The 23106-nt window shown below is 47.0% G+C and overlaps 1 protein-coding gene across 1 annotated transcript in view; it reads right to left on the bottom strand.

Moving 5' to 3' along the window:
• The window catches only part of RAB7A (RAB7A, member RAS oncogene family), an 86447-nt gene extending 83900 nt beyond the window's left edge, over window positions 1-2547 (bottom strand). Inside the window, exon 1 of the mRNA XM_032149862.2 lies at window positions 2335-2547. The gene's annotated coding sequence lies outside the window, so the exon portion shown is untranslated. The remainder of the gene's footprint in view (window positions 1-2334) is intronic.
• Window positions 2548-23106: the final 20559 nt, after the last annotated feature.

The following is a 23106-nucleotide window of genomic DNA, read 5'->3' on the forward strand; positions in this document are numbered from 1 at the left end:
CACCTGAGGTAGGGAGTTTGAGACCAGCCTGACCAACATGGAGAAACCCTGTCTCTACTAAAAATACAAAATTAGCTGGGCATGGTGGCGCATGCCTGTAATCCCAGCCACTCAGGAGGCTGAGGCAGGAGAATGGCTTGAACCCGGGAGGCAGAGGTTGCAGTGAGCTGAAATTGCGCTATTGCACTCCAGTCTGGGCAACAAGAGTGAAACTCCGTCTCAAAAAATAAATAAAATAAAATAAATGCCACTAGAGCAAAAGGAGAAACAAGTTGAGTGTTGAAGGTTACTCTTTAAAAGATGTGATTAATTAGAAACTGTAATATTATCTTCTGCACTCTATGAAGAGCAAACCATACAAATGCTGTTGTTAAAATTAACAAAGCCTTAAAGTTAGCCAGAACACCATCCTTTGGGTTACTACTGATTCACCAGCAGAGATGAGAAATAACTCTTTCCAAAAATCCTCAAGTTCTACCACCAAATTATTCCACAACAGAATTTCTGGCCAAGATCATTCACCTTTTAAAAATTCCTTGAGGACAGGAACCATGCCTATCTCCAAGTCAATATCCCACAATGCCTGATACATTGCTGATACTCAATGGATACTCAAAATACTTCATGAATGAATAAAAAGGTGCCTATCATTACTATAAACTCAAACATTATATAAAGCTACAGTACTTATTACCCACTTAAATATTTTAGGCTAGGTAGCAAAGTTAAAAAAAAAAAAAAGACAAATTTGAATACAACAGGATTGTGAACGCTAAGCTTTAACTTAGCCAGTACGTTCTTCAGAAGTACTCCTAACTCACCTTTCAGTTCTTAAACTCAAATCTGAACAAACCTTCCCAAGTTTGAAGAGAGAAACACACTAAGAGGAGACTTTATTAATCCATGGATGAAATCATGTGCTTCATCAGCTGCTTAAGTCACAAGAAAGAGACAAGAGTCTGTTCTTTAGGAAACCAAAGATGCAGTATTTTGAATAGGGAAGAACCAACTGGCTGGACAGCCATCAACTAAGGTTGTAAGAAAGGTTCACTAGGCAGGTTTGCCAGGCCTACCCGCAAAATTTTTCAAACCTCAGTTAAGTACCCTGCCAGTATTCAAGAGCTCCTAATTCGATGATACTACACCACAATACGTGTGATAAGTCGAAAACGGCATTTCTTAGGGCTTTAAGGGAGAACTGATGCTACCAGAAAGACTTTCAAATGACATCAATAGAAAGAAAGGAGGTGGTGGGAGGCAGTGAGGTACAGATACCAGGTGGCGAAAGATAAACCACAAGCTTCAGGGGTATGTGAAAGCAGTATAACCTAGAAATTGAATACAGTGCTCTGGAGTCTGACTGCCTGGGCTTGCATCTCTGCTTCGTAACTTATTAGCTGTGCGACCTTGGCCAAATGGCTTAGCCTCTCTGTTCAACTTTCCACTGTGTTAAGTGGGAACAACAGTGGTACTTCAGAGGGTTGTTCAAAGAACTAAACATAATGATCTGTTAAAAGGTCTTGCCACGCTGCCTAGCATACAATAAACGCTCAAATATTTGTTATCGGTATTCTCAATATTCCCCTTATTACCCATTAGGTATCAAGCCTAAAATGAATGCAGAAAAAGGCCCCCAACACGGTCGGAATGGAAACACAACTCTACATCCAACTACTATCTTTCCTCGATTAAGCTGAAAAACTTCTCTCAGGATTTACCGTAACATGCCTAGGACAAAAAGCTCCCTGTCTCCCAGCGCCAGAGACGCCTCAATGTACACAAGTGTCGAGGCGAGCCCAGCGCACGTGACCTGACTCACTGCCTTGACTCAGTTGCCGTCAGGGAACCTCTCCCACTAACAGGGTCAGGCTGTTCAACTGAAGAGCCGGATGGGAACGCGGCTCGGCCCCCAGCGCCTGTGACCCATGCCCGCCGGGTGGGCACGGCGGCGGGCGGCGTGGGCTCTGACACCCTCCTGCTCGCCGCGCTAAGAACTCCACCGGCTAGCGCGTCCTGCCGCGGCGCAGGGCCGTCCAAGTCAAGGAACCCCCTCGGGTCTCTGAGATTGACACCAACAGTAAACAGAGCGTCCGAGACGGGTGGCCGGGGCCGGCAACCCGGCCAGAGGTCACGCCCGACGACCTCCGACCTCTCCAAACCGGGTGGGGTCCTGGCCTGCTCCGCGAGCCTGAGCGATGCCGAGTGTGCCCGCGAGGCCAGGGCTGGGCCTGGAGCCTGCCCAGGAGGACAGGGGAGGACGCGAGGCCCTGACGACCGAGGGGCTGAGGAGGGGGATGGGGCCAGGCCGCCGGCCGGCCTGGGCCGGCTGCTTACCGCGGCCGCTGGGCTGGGGGCTCCGGGCCGGGCGCGTCGCGAGGGCTTCCGCCGAGGAGGAAACTAAACGGAGGACAGAAGCGAGGAGGTCCAAGTTCTGGTTCCAGGGAACTCTCCTGAGCTCTCCCAGGCGCCAACTCTGCCACCGCCGCCGCCTCAGGCTTTATGGCCAAGACTCCAGGCCCGCTCCCACTTCCGCCACCGCCGCCGCCCCGAGCGGAAGTACCTGTCACGAGACGCTCGACGCCAGAGTGCGGGGGAGGAGCCCCGCCTCAAGCTTGCGTCACGTTCCGGCTGCTTCGGGACTGAGCCTGGATCACGTGCTACAAACATGTCTGCCCCCAAATGGTTGTCCCCATCTTTGAGGCTCGTTCAAGGAGCAGGACGGCGCCATGTTGGACCCACAGACAGATTTCCCTCAGCCATCCCTCCTTACTCCAGAATAAATAATGCCACCGAAGAGGGAACAAGGGGTAAACTATCCATCCCAGTTGTGTCCTTCTTCGGAAGGCATCATTTATCCTTACTTTAACTACTTAACCAAAAATTATTATCACTATTTTACAAATAAGGAAGTGAGACTCAGTTTATCAGGTCACTTTGTCTAGCTCAACACAGAAACTGGTGGAGCGGGGTTTTGAACCAAGATCTGTCTGATGCCAATGTGTGTTATCGTTCTAGTAGATTGCAAATGACTACAGCAATTGTGTGGCTCGGTGATAGAGACAGGAGAAATAGAAACTTTGTCTGGCAGAGGAGACAGCCCAAGAAAATGGAAAATGAGTTAAGCCTCTCTGAACTTAGTATTAGAGAAGACGTGATAAAGATGGACCTGGTAGACCTCTTCTTGCAAGCCCAGAGAGCCTCCCAAGCACCAGCCCCATCTGAGCACATCAGGATCCACTCAGAACTTTTGTCTCCATCTTCAACAATGCCCTCTCATAGTCTTTTCTTATTTTGGTTCATGCAAACTCCATTCTTTCAATTGTTCCATCCAAAAACCTTGCAATTGTTACAGTAAGTAAGTAGGCAGACCTGAGCAGGGCAGGAGAGGGGCCACTCCCCCACCAGCAATGTGAGGCAACCATGATGTGGTGGTCAGGTTAAGCTGTCTCTCTAAAATAATAATTGGTTGCAGCCAGACCAGAGAAAGGCAGTCTCCCAATAGATAAAAACACCTAAAACTGGTGATCAGCAGCTTCCCGATAAGATCTCAGGATTTGAGGGGTCTGGGGAAAAAAACAAAAAAATCTCAAAAGCTAGGCAAGCAGTCTCAACCCTGAGATGGTACAATGTCTGGGGTTTCCTCTACTTTTTCAACCAAAATTGGCTCTTTCCCCAAAACCCTCACCACCTGTTCTCCTGTTTTCTCTATGTGTATTCTGAAATGGCCTTGCACACTGCAGAACCATCCGCCTCTGATGTAAGTCTACTCTTTCTCTGCTTTCACTTTGCATGTGCCCAGGAGTTCAAGACCAGCTTGGGCAACATAACAAGACTGTCTCTTCCAAAAGATAAACAAAAAAGGAAAGAGAAGGCACACATCTGCATCAGACCTCTGCAGTTGTACTTCTCTCTACCTGGAAAGCTCTTCCTCCAGGTATCTGCTTGGCCACTCCTTCACTTTCCTCTGGTCTTGACTTTAAAGTAACCTTTTCAGTGAAATAGCCTTCCCTATTTAAAACTGAAGTCCCTCTCTTTGTCACCACAATACAAACACAAAAATTGACATCTCCCTACTGCTTTTCTCCTCTTTTTTTTCTTTTTTCTTTTTTTTTTTTGAGACAAGGTCTTGCTCTGTTGCCCATACTGGAGTGCAGTGGCATAATCAGGGCTTACTGCAGCTTCAAACTTCTGGGCTCAAGTGATCCTCCTGTCTCAGCCTCCTGAGTAGCTGAGACCACAGGCATGCACCACTATGGCTGGCTAACTTTTTTTTTTTTTTTTTTGTAAAGAGAAGTTTTCACTGTGTTACCCAGGTGGTCTTGAATTCCTGGTGTCAAGTAATCCTCCCGACTCAGCCTCCCAAAATTTTTCCTCTTATATTGCTCACTTATTTGCATATTGTCTGTCTTCCCCACTAGAATGGCAGCTCCGTAAAGCAGCTATTTTTGTCTGTCTCATTCACTGCGATATCCCTGATTCTTGAAACAGTGTTGGAGTACAGTAGGTGCTCAATGTGTACAATTTACAGAGTATTCAGGGGAATGAAAACTGAAAATAGTTTCAAAGGCCAAGAGTTATGATAATTCCACCCCATTCGGCAGCCAACCAAAATGCTAGATTTGAAGATAAAGTAGCAACTGAGAATGCAGTAGTCCTCATCCCCAGGTTTGGCAGGGCTGACTGCAGGATTTGAGCATCTGAGTCCTAGAACCAATCCACCACAAATAGCAAGGGACAATTACACCAGAAAAGGCAGAGCACAAAAATAAAATGGGACATGTGGGCCCCAGCCTTCTAAGAAGCCTTCCGAGAAGGCTATTCAGATGCAAACATGGACTATTTCCTATGGGAAAGAAAGGACAACTTAGAAGAAACCCATGAGCCAAGAGGATAGAGCCAGGAGCTGCAGATAATCATTCCCAAGGAGCAGGAGGGGACTTGAATCAAGGAACTGGCATCACGTGCCTCGTTGGATTTCAGAATTACTATGACCCAGTGGCAGCTGTCGCTCCTGTTTTTTCCCCTTTTGAACAAAAGTGTCTACTATGCTTATCTTCTGCTTGCCAACTCTGTATGCTGGGTCCGTGGACAGCAGATAACGTCTCTAGCTCACAGGCCTTCAGAGGAACAGTGCTCAGAGTTGTTCTTAAGGAATTATATCTGAGGAACCTCATCCACATCTGCACCTGATTTACATGGCAAGATCCATTATGAGCCAGTGATGTATTGGGATTGAGACTTTTAGGGTTCTTGGGGGAGTTAAGTAGAGCAGGGCCTCCAGCAACATCATTTCAATTATAACATTGATGAGAAAAAATTGATTCCTGGATGGGGCCCCTGTCTGTGTAGCTTGCATTCTCTCCCCATGTCTGAGTTTTCCTTGGTTCCTCTGGTTTCCTCCCACATCCCAAAGATGTGCCCTTTAGGTGAATTGGCTTGTCTGAATTGTCCCAGTCTGTGTGTGTGTGCGCGCATGCACATGCGCACACGAGTGCACAATGGGATGGCATCCTGTACAGGATTGGTTCCTGTCCTGAGCTGCCAGGATAGACTCTGGCCACCTGTGACCCTGAGATGGAATAATTGGATAAATAATTATCTTGCTCATTTTCATTAATCTGTCTTAAATATATATATAGTTCACATTTACTTTAATATTTAATATTAGAAGTGTTTTGGTCTTCACCAGCCTGACCAACATGGTGAAACCCCGTCTCTACTAAAAATACAAAAATTAGCTGGGTGCTGTGGCACGTGCCTGTAATCCCAGCCCGAATCCGAGGGACATCTTGGCTTTAGCACAAGCTACTCTCTTGGGAGCTAATCCATTCCTGTGAGAACTCATCCGGCCTCACCAGAGCCAGAACTCACTCACTCACTACCTAGAATGGCACCAAACTATTCACGAGGGAACCCCTCACAACTCAAATACCCCCAACTAGGCCCCACCTCCCAAATCTCCACACTGGGGAATCACATTTCTTTCTTTTTTTTTTTTTTTTTGAGACCGAGTTTTGCTCTGTTGCCTAGGCTGGAGTGCAGAGGCGCTATCAGCTCATTGCAGCCTCCACCCCCTGGGTTCAAGCAATTCTCGTGCCTCAGCCACCCGAGCAGCTGGAAGTATAGGCGTGCACCACCATGCCCAAATAATTTTTGTATTTTTAGTAGAGATGGGTTTCACCACGTTGGCCAGGCCCATATCAAACTTCTGGCCTCAAGTGATCTGCCCCCTTCAGCCTCCCAAAATGCTGGGATTACAGGCGTGAGAGCCACCACTCTCAGCCTGCCTGGATCACATTTCTTTTTTTTTTTTTCTTGAGACAGAGTCTCGCTCTGTTGCCCAGGCTGGAGTGCAGTGGTGCAATCTTGGCTCACTGCAACCTCCATCTATGAGGTTCAAGTGATTATTGTGCCTCAGCCTCCCGAGTGACTGGGATTACAAGCACCTGCCACTATGCCCAGCTAATTTTTGAATTTTTAGTGGAGACGGGGTTTCGCCGTGTTGGACAGGCTGGGCTCAGACTCCTGAGTTCAAGTAATCTGCCCTCCTCAGCCTCGTAAGTGCTGGGATTACAGGTGTGAGCCATTGCACCTGGCCTGGGATCACATTTCAACATAAGATTTTGGGGGCACGAACACATCGTATCCAAAGCACAGCAGGTAGGTTGGAGGAGATTAGGAGTGAGAAGATCAGTTTTGGAAATGCTGAGACAGAGGACTTCCGTGAAACATCCAAGTGGAGATGGGTAGGAGGCAGTTAGACATTTTGGGCTGAGGCAGAGATGGGAGTTGGTTTTCTGGGTCCTTCAGGGTAGCTTTGGCTGAAAATAGAATATTAAGAGTAGATGGAAATGAAAGTAACAGGTGTTAACAGGATTGCCCATGGAGAAAGTGGAGAAGTACATCCTTCTTTCAACAAATGATCTACTGAGAATCTCCTATATGCTAGGCTTTGTTAGGTTCTAAGGACACAAGGAAAACAAGGCCCTTGATGTCAAGACCCTTACTACGTAGTGTGGTACACAATGTACAAACATGTACACACACACACACACACACACACACACACATCCCTGCACAATTTTCATTCAAATTTCTATCAATAGGGAACTGGTAAAAAAGGTATGGTACATCTCGACAATGGAATACTATGCAACTATAAAAAAGCAATGAGAGAATTATCTATATATTGGTATGGAAGGATCTCCAAGAAATACTGTTACATGATAAAACCAGATGCAGAAGAGTATCGGAGAACCTGCCCCTGATTGTCATGTAGGTTCTTTTCTATTTTCCCTAAGCATTGGCCAGGTTGAGAAATAAAGGGACAGAGTACAAAAGAGAGAAATTTTAAAGCTGGGTGTCCGGGGGAGACACCATATGTTGGTAGGGTCCGTGATGCCCCACAAGCCGCAAAACCAGCAAGTTTTTATTAGGGACTTTCAAAAGGGGAGGGAGTGTATGAATAGGGTGTGGGTCACAGATATCACGTACTTCACAAGGTAATAGAATATCACAAGGCAAATGGAGGGAGGGCGAGATCACAGGACCACAGGACAGGGGTGAAATTAAAATTGCTAATGAAGTTTCAGGCACCATAGTCATTGATAATATCTTATCAGGAGACAGGGTTTGAGAGCAACCGGTCTGACCAAAATTTATCAGGTGGGAATTTCCTCGTCCTAATAAGCCTGGGAGCGCTATGGGAGACTGGGGTTTATTTCATCCCTACAGTTTCTACCATAGAAGATGGCCACACCCAAGGGGGCCATTTTAGAGACCCACCCTCAGGGGCGCATTCTCTTTCTCAGGGATGTTCCTTGCTGAGAAAAAGAATGCAGTGATATTTCTCCCATTTGCTTTTGAAAGAAGAGAAATATGGCTCTGTTCCGCCCGGCTCACTGGTGGTCAGAGTTTAAGGTTATCTATCTTATTCCCTGAACATTGCTTTTATCCTGTTCTTTTTTCAAGGAGCCCAGATTTCATATTGTTCAAACACACATGCTCTACAATTTGTGCAGTTAACGCAATTATCACAGGGTCCTGAGGTAACATACATCCTCCTCAGCTTACGAGATGACAGGATTAAGAGATTAAAGTAAAGACAGGCATAGGAAATCACAAGGGTATTGATTGGGGAAGTGATAAGTGTCCATGAAATCTTCACAATTTATGTTTAGAGATTGCAGTAAAGACAGGCAGGCATAAGAAATTATAAAAGTATTAATTTGGGGAACTAATAAATGTCCATGAAATCTTCACAATCCACGTTCTTCTGCCGTGGCTTCAGCTGGTCCGTCTGTTTGGGGTCCCTGACTTCCCACAACAGAAGAATATATATCATATACTTTAAAAGGTAAAGAATAAGAACATCCTTCAGCAACTAATAAAAGTGGTTACCTGGTATATCAATTAAAATCAGAGAAGTAGAAGCACTGTGAGTGATTAGAATGAGAAATTAATGGAAGAGGTTAGACCTTATCGATTTGTGGGAGTTGGTAGAAAGTCTACACAGGCCGTTCCTTCTGTGTCTGGTGTTGAGCCCAACATCAGTCACTATGAGAGGTGACAGTGTGCTGGCAGTCCTCACAGCCCTCGCTCACTCTCGGCGCCTCCTCTACCTGGGCTCCCACTTTGGCAGCACTTGAGGAGCCCTTCAGCCCACCGCTGCACTGTGGGAGCCCCTTTCTGGGCTGGCCAAGGCCGGAGCTCACTCCCTCAGCATGCAGGGAGGTGTGGAGGGAGAGATGCAAGCGGGAACCGGGGCTGCGCGTGGCGCTGGAGTTCCAGGTGGGCGTGGGCTTGGCAGGCCCCGCACTCGGAGCAGCCGGCTGGCCCTGCTGGCCCTGGGCAATGAGGGACTTAGCACCCTGGCCAGCAGCTGTGGAGGGTGTACTGGGTCCCCCAGCAGTGCCAGCCCACAGGCGCTGCGCTCGATTTCTCGCCAGGCTTTAGCTGCCTTCCCGCGGGGCAGGCCTCGGGACTGCAGCCCACCATGCCTGAGCCTTCCCCTGCCTCCATGGGCTCCTGTGCAGCCCCAGTCTCCCCGACAAGCACCACCCCCTGCTCCACGGTGCCCAGTCCCATTGACCACCCAAGGGCTGAGGAGTGCAAGCGCATGGTGCGGGACTGGCAGACAGCTCCACCTGCAGCCCCAGTGCGGGATCCACTGGGTGAAGCCACCTGGGCTCCTGAGTCTGGTGGCGATGTGGAGAACCTTTATGTCTAGCTCAAGGATTGTAAATACACCAATCGGCACTCTGTATCTAGCTCAAGGTTTGTAAACACACCAATCAGCACCCTGTGTCTAGTTTGAGGTTTGTGAGTGCACCAATCGACACTCTGTATCTAGCCACTCTGGCGGGGCCTTGGAGAACCTTTATGTCGATACTCTGTATCTAACTGATCTGATGGGGATGTGGAGAACCTTTATGTCTAGCTCAGGGATTGTAAACGCACCAATCAGGGCCCTGTCAAAACAGACCACTCAGCTCTACCAATCAGCAGGACGTGGGTGGGGCCAGATAAGAGAATAAAAGCAGGCTGCCGAGCCAGCAGTGGCAACACGCTTGGGTCCCCTTCCACACTGTGGAAGCTTTGTTCTTTCTCTCTTTGCAATAAATCTTGCTACTGCTCACTCTTTGGGTCCACACTGCTTTTATGAGCTGTAACACTCACTGCAAAGGTCTGCAGCTTCACTCCTGAAGCCAGTGAGACCATGAGCACACTGGGAGGAATGAACAACTCCAGACGCACTGCCTTAAGAGCTGTAACACTCACCGCGAGGGTCCGTGGCTTCATTCTTGAAGTCAGTGAGACCAAGAACCCACCAATTCCGGACACAACTACAGGTCAGTTAGACCAGCATTCAGGAATAAAAGCTGGATGTGGATAAGAACAATGACACACTGGGGCCAAGGAGGATAAAAAGAGCCACCCATGAGGACCAACTGGGAGCCATATCTATCCCTCGTCACCTCTAAGTTCAGTGCCATGAATGGGTGAGCAGCAGCAGAACCCAACACCTTTCATCCAGAGCTACACACATACTTGGGTCAGGATTCAGAGAAGCCAAAGGAGGAGATCTGGTGGGGGCTGTAGGAGATACACTTCTGGGTTGGCACCCTTTGCCAAGAAGTCTAGTGACACAATGAATGAGCTGCCCCAGTGCTTGGCATGCTGCATGACCTTCAGAGTATAAAAAATATTGGCCGGGCACAGTGGCTCACGCCTGTAATCCCAGCACTTTGGGAGGCCAAAGCAGGCGGATCACAAGGTCAGGAGATCGAGACCATCCTGGCTAACATGGTGAAACTCTGTCTCTACTAAAAATACAAAAAATTAGCCAGGTGTGGTGGCGGGCGCCTGTAGTCCCAGCTACTTGGGAGGCTGAGACAGGGGAATCACTTGAACACAGGAGGCAGAGGTTGCAGTGAGCCAAGATCACACCACTGCACTCCAGCCTGGGCAACAGAGCAAGACTCCGTCTCAAAAAAACAACAATAACAACAAAAAATTGGCTGGGCATGGTGGCTCACGCCTGTAATCCCAGCACTTTGGGAGGCTAAGGCAGGTGGATCACCTGAGGTCAGAAGTTCAAGACCAGCCTGGCCAACATGGTGAAACCCCATCTCTATTAAAAAAATACAAAAAATTGCCAGGCGCGGTGGCTCACGCTTGTAATCCCAACACTTTGGGAGGCTGAAGCGGATGGATCACGAAGTCAGGAGATGGAGACCATCCTGGCCAACACGGTGAAACCCCGTCTCTACTAAAAATACAAAAAATTAGCCAGGCGTGGTGGCAGGCGCCTGTAATCCCAGCTACTCGGGAGGCTGAGGCAGGAGAACGGCATGAACCTGGGAGGCAGAGCTTGCAGTGAGCCGAGATCGTGCCACTGCACTCCAGCCTGGGCGACAGAGCAAGACTCCATCTCAAAATAAAAAAATAAATAAAAATAAAAATACAAAAAATTAGCCAGATGTGGTGGCGGGCACCTGCAATCCAAGCTACTTGGGAGGCTGAGACAGGAGAATTGCCTGAACCCAGGAGGTGGAGGTTGCAGTGAGCTGAGATTGTGCCATTGCACTCCAGCCTGGGCCACAGAGCAAGACGCTGTCTCAAGATTAAAAAAAAAAAAAAAAAAAAGATCGGGCGCCGTGGCTCATGCCTATAATCCCAGCACTTTGAGAGGCTGAGGCGGGCAGATCACAAGGTCAGGAAATCGAGACTATCCTGGTCTAAGTCGGTGAAACCACGTCTCTACTAAAAATACAAAACAATTAGTGGGGCGTGGTGGCGGGCGCCTGTGGTCCCAGCTACTCGGGAGGCTGAGGCAGGAGATGGAGCTTGTAGTGAGCTGAGACTGCGCCACTGCACTCCAGCCTGGGCAACAGAGCGAGACTCCGTCTCAAAAAAATATATATATATGTATATATATATAGCCAGAAAGTCAGAGTAGTCAAGGAGGGCTTTCCTGAGGAGGCAGTGCTGAGGTGGCTCATGAAGGGTAAGAATCTGTTGGGCAAAGGAAGAGGAAGGTTGTTGCCAGCAAAGGGAACACCATGTGCAGAGGTTTGGTGAAAAGACAGCATGTCATAAATCGTCCCAGAAAGTGCTGATGTATTCATTGCCAAAGGGACAGAGTTAGAGTGAAGGAAGCAGGAACTGCAAAGAAACCCAAGCAGAAAGATCAGGTCATGCCAGGTGGTGAAAGCCTGGACTCGAATGTTTAAGGGGGACTTTTCCTGTTTTCCCGGTATTGACAATGGAGATCCAAAATTGACGACAAGTAGTGCTGTGGATGTCACGCTTAAGGATGATTCAAAGACTCTGTTGAGATTGGGGCAAGAACATGCCCCAGGTATGTACAAAGAGGCGGCAGAACCGGCCCTACTACAATCACTCATCCCTCCCCACCCCCACTATGAGCACAAGTGTGAGAAGAAGTGACAGAGGGAATCCATGCTAGTCACTGCCCACGGGGGAATGCTGGGGTTTTCTTTCCTTCCTCACTATTCCCAAAGTGAGAGGATTCTAGAAAACTTATTCTGAAAGCCTCGGGGGCAGTGCTATCAGCAGGGGAGATGAGCATCTCATTTCCCAGTGGAACCTCCAATGAGGCAGCAGATGGGTCGATCCTGCCCTCCGCCTCCCTGGAGAGGGAAGGAAGAGTGAGGTAGCCAGAGGGGGGTGGGGGGGTACTAGAAGGGATAGGGGGGTGGGCACAGGGGGTGGGGTGTGGCAGGTCGGGAGGAGATTGCAGGGGAGCTGCCTGCAAAGCCTCAAGCTTCAGGGACGTGAACAAGGAGGACTTTCCCAGAGTGTAGCACTGGGCTTGAGCCATTGTATCAGTTATCTATTGCTGCAACACAAAACACCTCAAAACTTAGTACCTTAAAACAATAGTCATTTATTATGTTGTGATTTCTGTGGGCTAGGAGTTCCGACAGGGCACGGTGTGAATGACTTATCTCTACTACATCATGCTTGGGGCCTCAGCTGAAAATCTCAAGGCCTGGGGCCTAGAGCCATCTGAAGCCTTGTCTGGGGCTGGAGGGCCTGCTTCCAAGGTGGTTCGCTGGCGTGGCTGGCAAACTGGTGCTGACAACTGGGCTTCTCTCCACAGGGTTGCTTGAGTGTCCTCAAGGCAGGGCAACTGACCTCACTCCGAGAGAACAAGCCAAAGGCCCAAGGTAGCACCACAGGGTCTCATATGACCAAGCCTCAGAAGTCATGCACTGTCCGTCTGACAGAATGCTGCTTGTCACCCAGGCCAGCTTTGATTCAGTGTGAGAGGAGACTACAAATGGACATGAACAACAGTGGGTATGCACCATTGGGGCCAACCCAGAGGCCAAAGATCACATGCATCTTGCTTGCTTCTCACCCAAGAGGACTGGCCTGGGAAGGGGGAGCCCTGGAGAGGAGCTGAGGGGGCAAGAAGACATCAAACCCGAGGCAGATCTCTCTCCTTATGGCCCTGAGCTGGGGGAAGGCCCCGCAGTGTTCTGTGGATAACGTGCAGGTGTCCTATGTGAGACTCCTGGGCACACAGAGGGCACTGATGGCCAGTGAGCATAGCCGGAGAAGCAGAAGTTACCCCGTATCATCTATGAAGAAGACCTCTGGCCAGGCATGGTGGCTCAGACCCGTAATCCCAGCATTTTGGGAGGCCAAGGTGGACAGATGGCTTGAGCCCAGGAGTTTGAGACCAGCCTGGGCAACATGGTGAAACCTCATCTCTACAAGAAGTACAAAAATTAGCTGGATGTGGTGGCATGTGCCTGTGGTCCCAGCTACTCAGTAGACTGAGGCAGGAGGATCACTTGATCCCAGGAGGTTGAGGGTGCAGTGAGCTGTGATCATGCCACTCTACTCCAGCCTGGGTGACAGAGCAAGACTCTAACAAAATAAAAATAAAAAATTAGCTGACCATGCTGCCATGTGCCTGTGATCCCAGCCACTCAGGACGCTATGGTGAGAGGATCGCTTGAGCCCAGGAGTTTGAGGCTACAGTGAGCTATGATTGCACCACTGCACTTCAGTCTGGGCAACAGTGAGACCTTGTCTAAAAAAAAAAAACAAAAACACTCCTTTCCCAACTACTGTCACCTTTGTCATAAATCAGATGACAGTATGTTAATGCGTCTATTTCTAGACTCTGTCCTGTCCTATTGATCTGTTTGCCTGTCCTTATGCCAATACCATACTGTACTATATTACATAATATGTGTATTATATTTACATAATGGGTCCTAATATCTGGTGGTGTAAGTCCTCCAACTTTTTCTTCCTCTGACAGATTGCCTTGGCAATCTGAGGTCATCTCCAGCCCTGACTGGGGAGGGATCCACTTTGAAGCTCAGCAGTTCATCCCCTGCCTGCCGGTTGGTGTCTGGAGACATCAGTTCCTTGCCACATGGATCTCTCCACAGGGCTGCTCATGCTCATGACATAGCAACCGGCTTCCCTGGGGGGAGGATGCAAGTGACAGAGAAGGAGGGACCCAGAGTCTCCATCATGGGAGCCATCATGCCTTTTCACAGCTTAATATCAGAAGTGACATTCTATCATTTCTTCTGTATTCTGTTTGTTAGAAGTGAGGAATCAAATCTGGCCCACACCAGAGGGGAGAGGTTTACACAAGAATGTGACTATCAGAAGGTGAGAATCACTGGGGGTCATCTTACAGGCTGCTGACCTACCACATGTACAAAACCAATTGCTTTGTAACCTACTTTTTTTTTTATTATTAAGATACAATTCAGCCAGGAGCGGTGGCTCACACCTGTAATCCCAGCACTTTGGGAGACCGAGGCGGGCAGATCACCTGAGGTCAGGAGTTCGAGACCAGCCTGGCCAACATGATGAAATCCCATCTCTACTAAAAATATAGAAATTAGCCAGGTGTGGTGGTGGCTCCTGTAATCCCAGCTACTCAGGAGGCTAAGGCAGGAGAATCACTTGAACTAGGGAGGCATAGATTGCAGTGAGCTGAGATCACACCATTGCACTCCAGCCTGGGTGACAGACCAAGACTCTGTCTCAAAAAAAAAAAGAAGATATAATTCATACTTTAAAGCGTGCAATTCAGTGGTTCTTGCTATATTCATAGGGCTGTGGAAATACCACCACGATGTTATTCCAGAATATTTCCATTATCCTATAAAGAAACTGTGTCTGGGGCCAGGTGTGGTGGCTCATGCCCGCAATCCCACCACTTTGGGAGGCCGAGGCAGGCAGATCACTTGGCAGGCAGATCACTTGAGGTCAGCTTGCCCGACATGATGAAATTTGGTGTCTATTAAAAATAGAAAAATCAGCTGGACGCTGTGGCACACGCCTATAATCCCAGCTACTGGGGAGGCTGAGGCATGAGAATTGCTTGAACCCGGGAGGCAGAGGTTGCAATGAGCCGAGATCGCACCACGGGACTCCAGCCTGGGCATAGAGTGAGACTCTGTCTAAAAACAAAACAAAACAACAAAACTGTGCCGCCTTAGCAATCACTGCCCCACTCCCTTCTTCCTCTGCTCCTGGCAATCACTAATCTACTTTTGTTCTGTATGGATTTGCCTATTCTGGACATGGAATATAAATAGAATCATACAATATGTGGCCTTTTGTTTCTAGCTTCTTAGCAGAATGTTTTCAAGGTTCATCCGTGTTGTATGATGTATCTGTGTTAAATGATGTATCAATACATCATTCCTTTTAATGACCAAAATAATTATATTGTATGGATATACCACATTTTATCTATCCATATATCAGTAGATGGACATTTGAACTGTTTCTCCTTTTTGACTGTCATAAATCATGCTGCTAGGAACATCCATGTACAGGTATTTAGTGAATATATGTTTTCAGTTCTCTTGGGTTTAAACCTGAATGCTCATATGGAAACTCCATGTTTAACTTTCTGAGGAACTGCTAAATTATTTTCCAAAGCTACTACACCATTTTACATTCCCAGTAGCAATGTATAACAATTCTGATTTATCTGGCCAGGCGCAGTGGCTCACACCTGTAATCCCAGCACTTTGGGAGTCCGAGGTGGGTGGATCACCTGAGGTCAGGAGTTCGAGACCAGCCTAGCCAATATGGAGAAACCTTGTCTCTACTAAAAATACAAAAATTAGCCAGACATGGTGGTGCGTGCGCCAGTAACCCCAGCTACTCAGGAGGCTGAGGCAGGAGACTCACTTGAATCTGGGAGGTGGCAGTTGCAGTAAGCCAAGATCATGCCATTGCACTCCAGCCTGGGCAACAGAGAGAGACTCCATCTCAAAAAAATAAATAAATAAGTAAATAAGAAAAGAATTCTGATTTTTCAGCATTCTAGCCAACACTTGTTATTGTCTGTCCATTTTTTAACTGTAGTCATCCTAGTGGGTGTGAAGTAGTATCTGACTGTAGTTTTGATCTGTGTTTCCCTAATGACTAATGAAGTAGAATAATGTGCTTATTGGCCTTTTGTATACCTTCTTATGAGAGATACCTATTCAAATCCTTTGTCCATTTTTTAAAATTTATTTTATTTATTTTTTGAGACCAGGTCTTCCTCTATCAGCCAGGCTTGGGTACAGTAGTGCAATCATAGCTCACTGCAGCCTCAAACTCCTGGGCTCAAGTGATCCTCCCACCTCATTCTCCTTAAGTGGTGGGATTATAGGTGTGAGTCACCTTGTGGGCCAGTCTATTTCTAAGTTGGGTTGTTTATCTTTCAATTGTTGAATTGTAAGTGTTCTTTGTATATTCTGGTTAACAGACTTCTATCAAATAAAGAATTTGCGCCGGGTGTGGTGGCTCACACCTGTAATCCTAGCACTTTGGGAGGCTGAGGTGGGTGGATCACAAGGTCAGGAGATCCAGACCATCCTGGCCAACATGGTGAAACAGCTGGGTGTGGTGATGCGTGGCTGTAATCCCAGCTACTTGAGAGGCTGAGCAGGAGAATCGCTTGAAGCCGGGAGGCGGAGGTTGCAGTGAGCTGAGATCGCACCACTGCACTCCAGCCTGGCAACAGAGAGAGACTCTGTCTAAAAAAAAAAAAAAAAAAAAAAAAAGAATTTGCAAATATTTTCTTCCATACTATGGATTGTCTTTTCACTATTTCTTTATTTATTTTTGAGACAGAGTCTCACTCTGTTGCTAGGCTGGACTGCAGTGGCACAATCTCGGCTCACTGCAACCTCCACCTCCTGGGTTCAAGCGGTTCTCCTGCTTCAGCCTTCTGAGTACTTAGGGCTACAGGCATGCGCCACCACGTCTAGCCAATTTTTGTATTTTTAGCAGAGATGGGGTTTCACCATGTTGGCCAGGATGGTCTTGATCTCTTGACCTCGTGTTCTGCCCGCCTTGGCTTCCCAAAGTGCTGGGATTACAGGTGTGAGCCACCGCACCCAGCCACTTCTAATTTTTTTGAGACAAGATCTCCCTCTGTTGCCCAGGCTGGAGTGCAGTGATGGGATCATGGCTCACTGCAGCCTCCTCCTCCTGGGCTCAAGTGATCCCCCCACCTCAGTGCCCTCCCTTCCACCCCCAACCCCTGCCCGAGTAAGTGGGACCACAGGCATGCGCCACCACATCCGGCTAATTTTTGTATTTTTTGTAGAGAAGGGGTTTCACCATGTTGCCCAGGCTAGTCTTGAACTCCTGAGTTCAAGCGATTTGCCCACCTTGGCCTCCGAAAGTGCAAAGCGCTGGGATTATAGGTGTGAGCCGCTGTTCCTGGCCTCTTTTCACTTTCTTGACAGTGTTCTTTTTCATACAAATATGTTACATTTTTATGAAGTCCAATTTATCTGTTTTTTTCCTTGGTTGCTGTGTTTTCAGTGTCATAGCTAAGAAACCATTGGCTAATCCAGAGTCACGAAGATGTATATCTACGTTTTCTTCTATAAGACTTTTATAATTTTAGCTGTTACGTTTAGGGCATTGGATCCATTTTGAATTATTATTATTTTTTTCTCTTTGAGACAAAGTATCAGTCTGTCACCCAAAGTGGAGTGCAGTGGCACCATCTCGGCTCACTGCAACCTCCGCCATCCAGGTTCAAGCAATTCTCCTGCCTCAGCTTCCTGAGTAGCTGGGATTACAGGCACACACCACCATGCCCAGCTAATTTTTTGTATTTTTAGTAGAGACGGGGTTTCATCATGTTGGTCAGGATGATCTCGAACTCCTGACCTCAAGAGATATGCCCACCTCAGCCTCCTAAAGTGTTGGGATTAGAGGCGTGAGCCACCACACCCGGCACAACAGTATGTTTTCTAATCTATGAACATGGGTGTCTTTCTATTTATTCAGGTTTTCTTTATTTCTTTTAACAATATTTTGTACTTTTCAGTGTGCAAATCATGTACTTTTTTGATAAAATTTATTCCTAAGTATTTTATCATCTTTGATCTATTGTAAATAGAATTTTCTCCATTGCATTTTCAGATAGTTCATTGCTACTATACTGATTTTTTTCATTGCTAGTATATTGAAATAGAACTATATTAAAAATATCTCATATCTTGCAACTTTGCTAAGCTTATTAGCTTTATTTATTTATTTATTTTTATTTTATTTTATTTTATTTTGAGACAGAGTTTTACTCTGCCACCCAGACTGGAGTGCAGTGGCACAATCTCGGCTTGCTGCAACCTCTGCCTCCCAGGTTCAAGTGATTCTTCTGCCTCAGCCTTCCGAGTAATTGGGATTACAGGCGTGCACCACCATGCCTAGCTAATTTTTGTATTTTTAGTAGAGCTGGGGTTTCACCATGTTGGCCAGGCTGGTCTCAAACTCCTGGCCTCAGGTGATCTGCCTACCTCAGCCTCCCAAAGTGCTGGGATTACAGGCCTGAGCCACCACACCCGGCCAAACAGTAGACGACGCCTAATTTTTGTATTTGTCTGTAGAGATAGGGTTTTGCCATGTTGCCCAGTCTGGTCTTGAACTCCTGAGCTCAAGTGATCTGCCCACCTTGGCCTCCCAAAGTGCTGAGGTTACAGGCGTGAGCCACTGCACCTGGCCCAGAAGTTCTCCTCTTATTCCTATTTTAAGTGTCTGTGTTTTTGTTTTACTTTGTTCTGTCTTTTTATTTTGTAAGTGTCCATTTTTTAAAAAATTAGGAAAGAGTGTTGGTTTGGATGCTTTTCTGCATGTATTGAGATAATCATGTGTTTTTTCCTCTTTATTCTATTAGTATGGTATATAACCATTAATTTTCATATGTCGAACTAATCTTACTTGGATCAACCTTACTTGATCATGGTATATAACTGTGATATTGTGATATGATAAGAAAAATATATTTGGTCTTCATCCTTGTTCCTGGCACAGAGTTTCTAAATCCTTGGAATTTCCTGAGTAATAGAGGTGAGGGGCATGTCTTCTGTTATTTATTACAAGACTCTTTCAACCATGCCTGGGTTTATGTTAGGCATAACATAATGAGATGACTGGTGGCTGTAAGCCCCTAGATAGCTTCAGGATGGGGGCTGGTTGCCAGAGGAACCAAGCCTGTGATTCCAAGGTTGGAACTTTCAGCCCTACTCCTTCACCTCCAGGGAGGGGAGAGAGGCTGGAGATTGAGTTAATCACCTATAGCCAATGATTTAATCAATCATGCCTACGCAGTTGAACCTCCGTAAAAACCTTAACTATTGGGTTGGATTACTGGTTGCCAAATGCATTCATGTGCCAGGAGGGTAACATATCCTAATTTTGTTGTTGTTGTTTTTGAGATAGAGTCTTGCTCTGTTGCCCAGGATGGAGTGCAGTGGCACGATCTCAGCTCACTGCAACCTCTGCCTCTGGGGTTCAAGCGATTCTCCTGCCTCAGCCTCCCAAGTAGCTGGGACTACAGGTGTGTACCACCATGTCTGACTAATTTTTGTATTTTTAGTCGACACGGGGTTTCACCATGTTGGCCAGGCTGGTCTCGAACTCCTGGCCTCAAGTAATCTGCATGCCTTGGCCTCCCAAATTGCTGGGATTTCGAGTGTGAGCCAACGTGTCTAGCGATACATCCTAATTTTATGGGGACAGAAGCTCCCACACTTGGGACTCTTCTGGACCTCACTCTGTGTACCTCTTAATCGAACTGTTCATTGACATCATTTATATCCTTTATAATAAACCAGTAAACAGGAGCGTTTCTTAGTTCTGTGAGCAAATTCTTGACCCTCAGAAGGGGATTGTGAGAACCTCTGATTGGCAATTAAGTTGGACAAAAGTGTGGGTAACCTGGGAACCCATTACTTGTGATTGGCATCTCAAGTGGGGGACTGTCTAGTGGGACTAAGCCCTTAATTTGTTGGATCTGTTGTTAACTCCAGGTAGAGTTAGAATTGAATTGAATTGTAGGACACCCAGATGATGTCAGAGAATTGGTTGGTGTGGAATAAAACTTACATATTTGGTGTCAGAAGTGAGTAGAAAAACAGCTTTCTTTTAATAATTCTTCTGGCCGGGCGAGGTGGCTCACGCCTGTAATCCCAGCACTTTGGGAGGCCGAGGTGGGCGGATCACGAGGTCAGGAGGTCGAGACCATCCTGGCTAACACGGTGAAACTCCGTCTCTACTAAAAATACAAAAAATTAGCCAGGCAAGGTGGCGGGCGCCTATAGTCCCAGCTACGTGGGAGGCTGAGGCAGGAGAATGGCATGAACCAGGAGGCGGAGCCTGCAGTGAGCCGAGATCGCACCACTGCACTCCAGCCTGGGTGAAAGAACGAGACTCCTTCTCAAAAAAAATAATAATAATAATAATTCTTTTTTTGGCCAGATGCGATGTCTCACACCTGTAATCCCAGTACTTTCGGAGGCCCAGGTGTGTGGATCACCTCAGGTCAGGAGTTCAAGATCATCCTGGCCAACATGGTGAAACCCTGTCTCTACTAAAAATATAAAAATTAGCTGGGCATAGTGGTGCACTCCTGTAGTCCCAGCTACTTGGGAGGCTGAGGCAGGCGAATCGCTTGAATCTGAGAAGTGGAGGTTGTGGTGAGCTGAGATTGTGCCACTGCATTCCAGCCTGTGCAACAGAGCAAGACTCTGTCTCAAAAAATGTATATATTTTTTATAATAATAATTATTATTACTATTTTGAGACGGAGTCTCACTCTGTCATCCAGGCTGGAGGGCAATGGCAGGATCTCAGCTTACTACAACCTCTGCCTCCTGGGTTCAAGAGCGATTCTCCTCCCTCAGCCTCCCGAGTAGCTGGGATTACAGGTGCTTACCACCACACCTGGCTGATTTTGTGTGTGTGTGTGTGTGTGTGCGTTTGTGTGTGTGTGTGTGTATAGTAGAGACGGGGTTTCACCATGTTGGCCAGGCTGGTCTCGAACTCCTGACTTCAGGTGATCCACCCATCTCAGCCTCCCAAAGTGCTAGGATTACAGGCGTGAGCCACTGTGCCCAGCCAAAAAATTATTTTCTTATATACTGCTGGATCCAGTTTGCTAGTATTCTGTTTGTCAGGATTTTCACTTCTACAATCATAAAAGATACTGGTTTGTAGTTTTCTTTCAATGTCTTTATCTGGTTTAGATATCAGGGTAATACTGGCTTCTTAGAATGAGTTGGGAAGTTTTCTCATTTTTTTGTCGGAAATTGAACATTTTAAACAATATAATGTGGCAACTGTAGGATTTGTTGTCATTACTGCTTGCTGTAGTGGTTTTTTTTAGTGACTTCCTGAACTAATTCTGTAAAGTTTGTATTCTTTGTCATGTGAGACCACTGAAGTCTCTACTTGGTAGATTAGCTTAGTGATGAGCTAATGATGGGACAGAGATGTCTTTAAATGCCTGGAACCATAGATCCCTCGGTCCTTGCCGGGGGGCTCTGCGTGCATGTTAGGACATGCTTTCAAAGTGTAGGCAGGCTGTTTACAACCCCACCTTAGCCTTTTCTTCCTGCTTGGGCAATGCTTCAGATTCAACCAGAGATGAACTTAGGGACTTCTGAATGCTTTCCTGAGCACATGCACATCCCTGGGCATGCACAATGATCTACGATGTGCCTGGCCTTCTGGATGCCCAGGAATCTGCCAGAGATTTGATTTTTTTAAGACAGTCTTGCTCTGTCACCCAAGCTGGAGTGCAGTGGCACAATCTTGGCTCACTGCAACCTCCGCCTCCTGGGTTCAAGTAATTCTCCTGTCTCAGCCTCCTGGGTAGCTGAGATTATAGGCGCAAGCCGCCATGCCTGGCTAATTTTTGGTGATCCTTTTTTTTTGAGTTGGAGTCTTGCTGTATCACCTAGGCTGGAGTGCAGTGGTGCAATCTTGGCTCACTGCAACCTCCATCTCCCAGGTTCAAGCGATTCTCCTGCCTCAGCCTCCCAAGTAGCTAGGATTACAAGCACCTGCCACCATGCCAGGCTAATTTTTGTATTTATTTATTTATTTATTTTTTGAGATGGAGTCTTGCTCTGTCACCAGAGTGGAGTGCAGTGGTGTGATCTCAGCTCACTGCAGCCTCCGCTTCCCGGGTTCAAGCGATTCTCCTGCCTCAGCCTCCCGAGTAGCTGGGACTACAGGCATGCACCACTACGCCCAGCAAATTTTTGTATTTTTAGTAGAGACAGGGTTTCACTATGTTGGCAAGGATGATCTCGTGACCTCGTGATCCGTCCGCCTCGGCCTCCCAAAGTGTTGGGATTACAGGCATGAGCCACCGCACCCAGCCTAATTTTTGTATTTTTAGTAGAGACAAGATTTCACCATGTTGCCAGCCTGGTCTTGAATTCCTGACCTCAGGTGATCTGTCTGCTTTGGCCTTCCAAAATGCTGAGATTAGAGGCATGAGCCACCGCGTCTGGCTTTGCCAGAGTTTTCAAAGCCCTTATGGACCTTTATTCCCTAACTTTTAAGCTTTTTTAATTTTTTTTTTTTTTAGTCTATTGCTTGATCCAACTGTTATCCACTGCCTCAGGCAGTCACAAAGTTAAAACTCTTGCCTATAATTGCTTAAAAAAAAAAAAAAAATCCCCAGAGAAGACGAGTCTTCACACTGGATGAGCTCCAAGTCAGGCCAAATACAGACAGCCTTGCAATTGATGCCTTCCAGCGAACACCAGACAGGTGAAATAATGACAACCACTTGTGAATGAGTCTTTAAAAAGGTTCCAGCTCCACTCTTCTTCCTGCAGCAGCTGCTGAGCTGCACCATGGATGCAGGCTGTTATTTTTGAAGGCTACTGTGGGCCTGGAGGACAGAGGATGGATTTATAGCAAGTTAAAATGTCACAGAGTTGGCCAGTTGTGGTGGCTCATGCCTGTAATCTCAGCACTTTGGGAGGCCGAGGTGGATGAGTCACTTGAGCTCAGGAATTCAAGACCAGCCTGGCCAGCATGGTAAAACCCTGTCTCTACAAAAAATAAATAAATAAATAAAAAGAAAAAGTATGTCACAAAGCTTTCTCGTTTTACTGAGATTCACCCACATTCTTGAATAATGTTCTCCAGGTTGTTGCCAGCCTTTTTTTTATTTTGAAGATTAGTCTCACTATGTTGCTCAGCATGGAGTGCAGTGGCTTTTCACAGGCGCGATCCCATTAGTGATCAGCACTGGAGTTTTGACCTGCTCAGTTTCCAGTGTGA

The sequence above is a fragment of the Hylobates moloch genome, unplaced genomic scaffold (assembly GCF_009828535.3).
Source record: "Hylobates moloch isolate HMO894 unplaced genomic scaffold, HMol_V3 SCAFFOLD_4, whole genome shotgun sequence".
NCBI lineage: Eukaryota > Metazoa > Chordata > Mammalia > Primates > Hylobatidae > Hylobates > Hylobates moloch.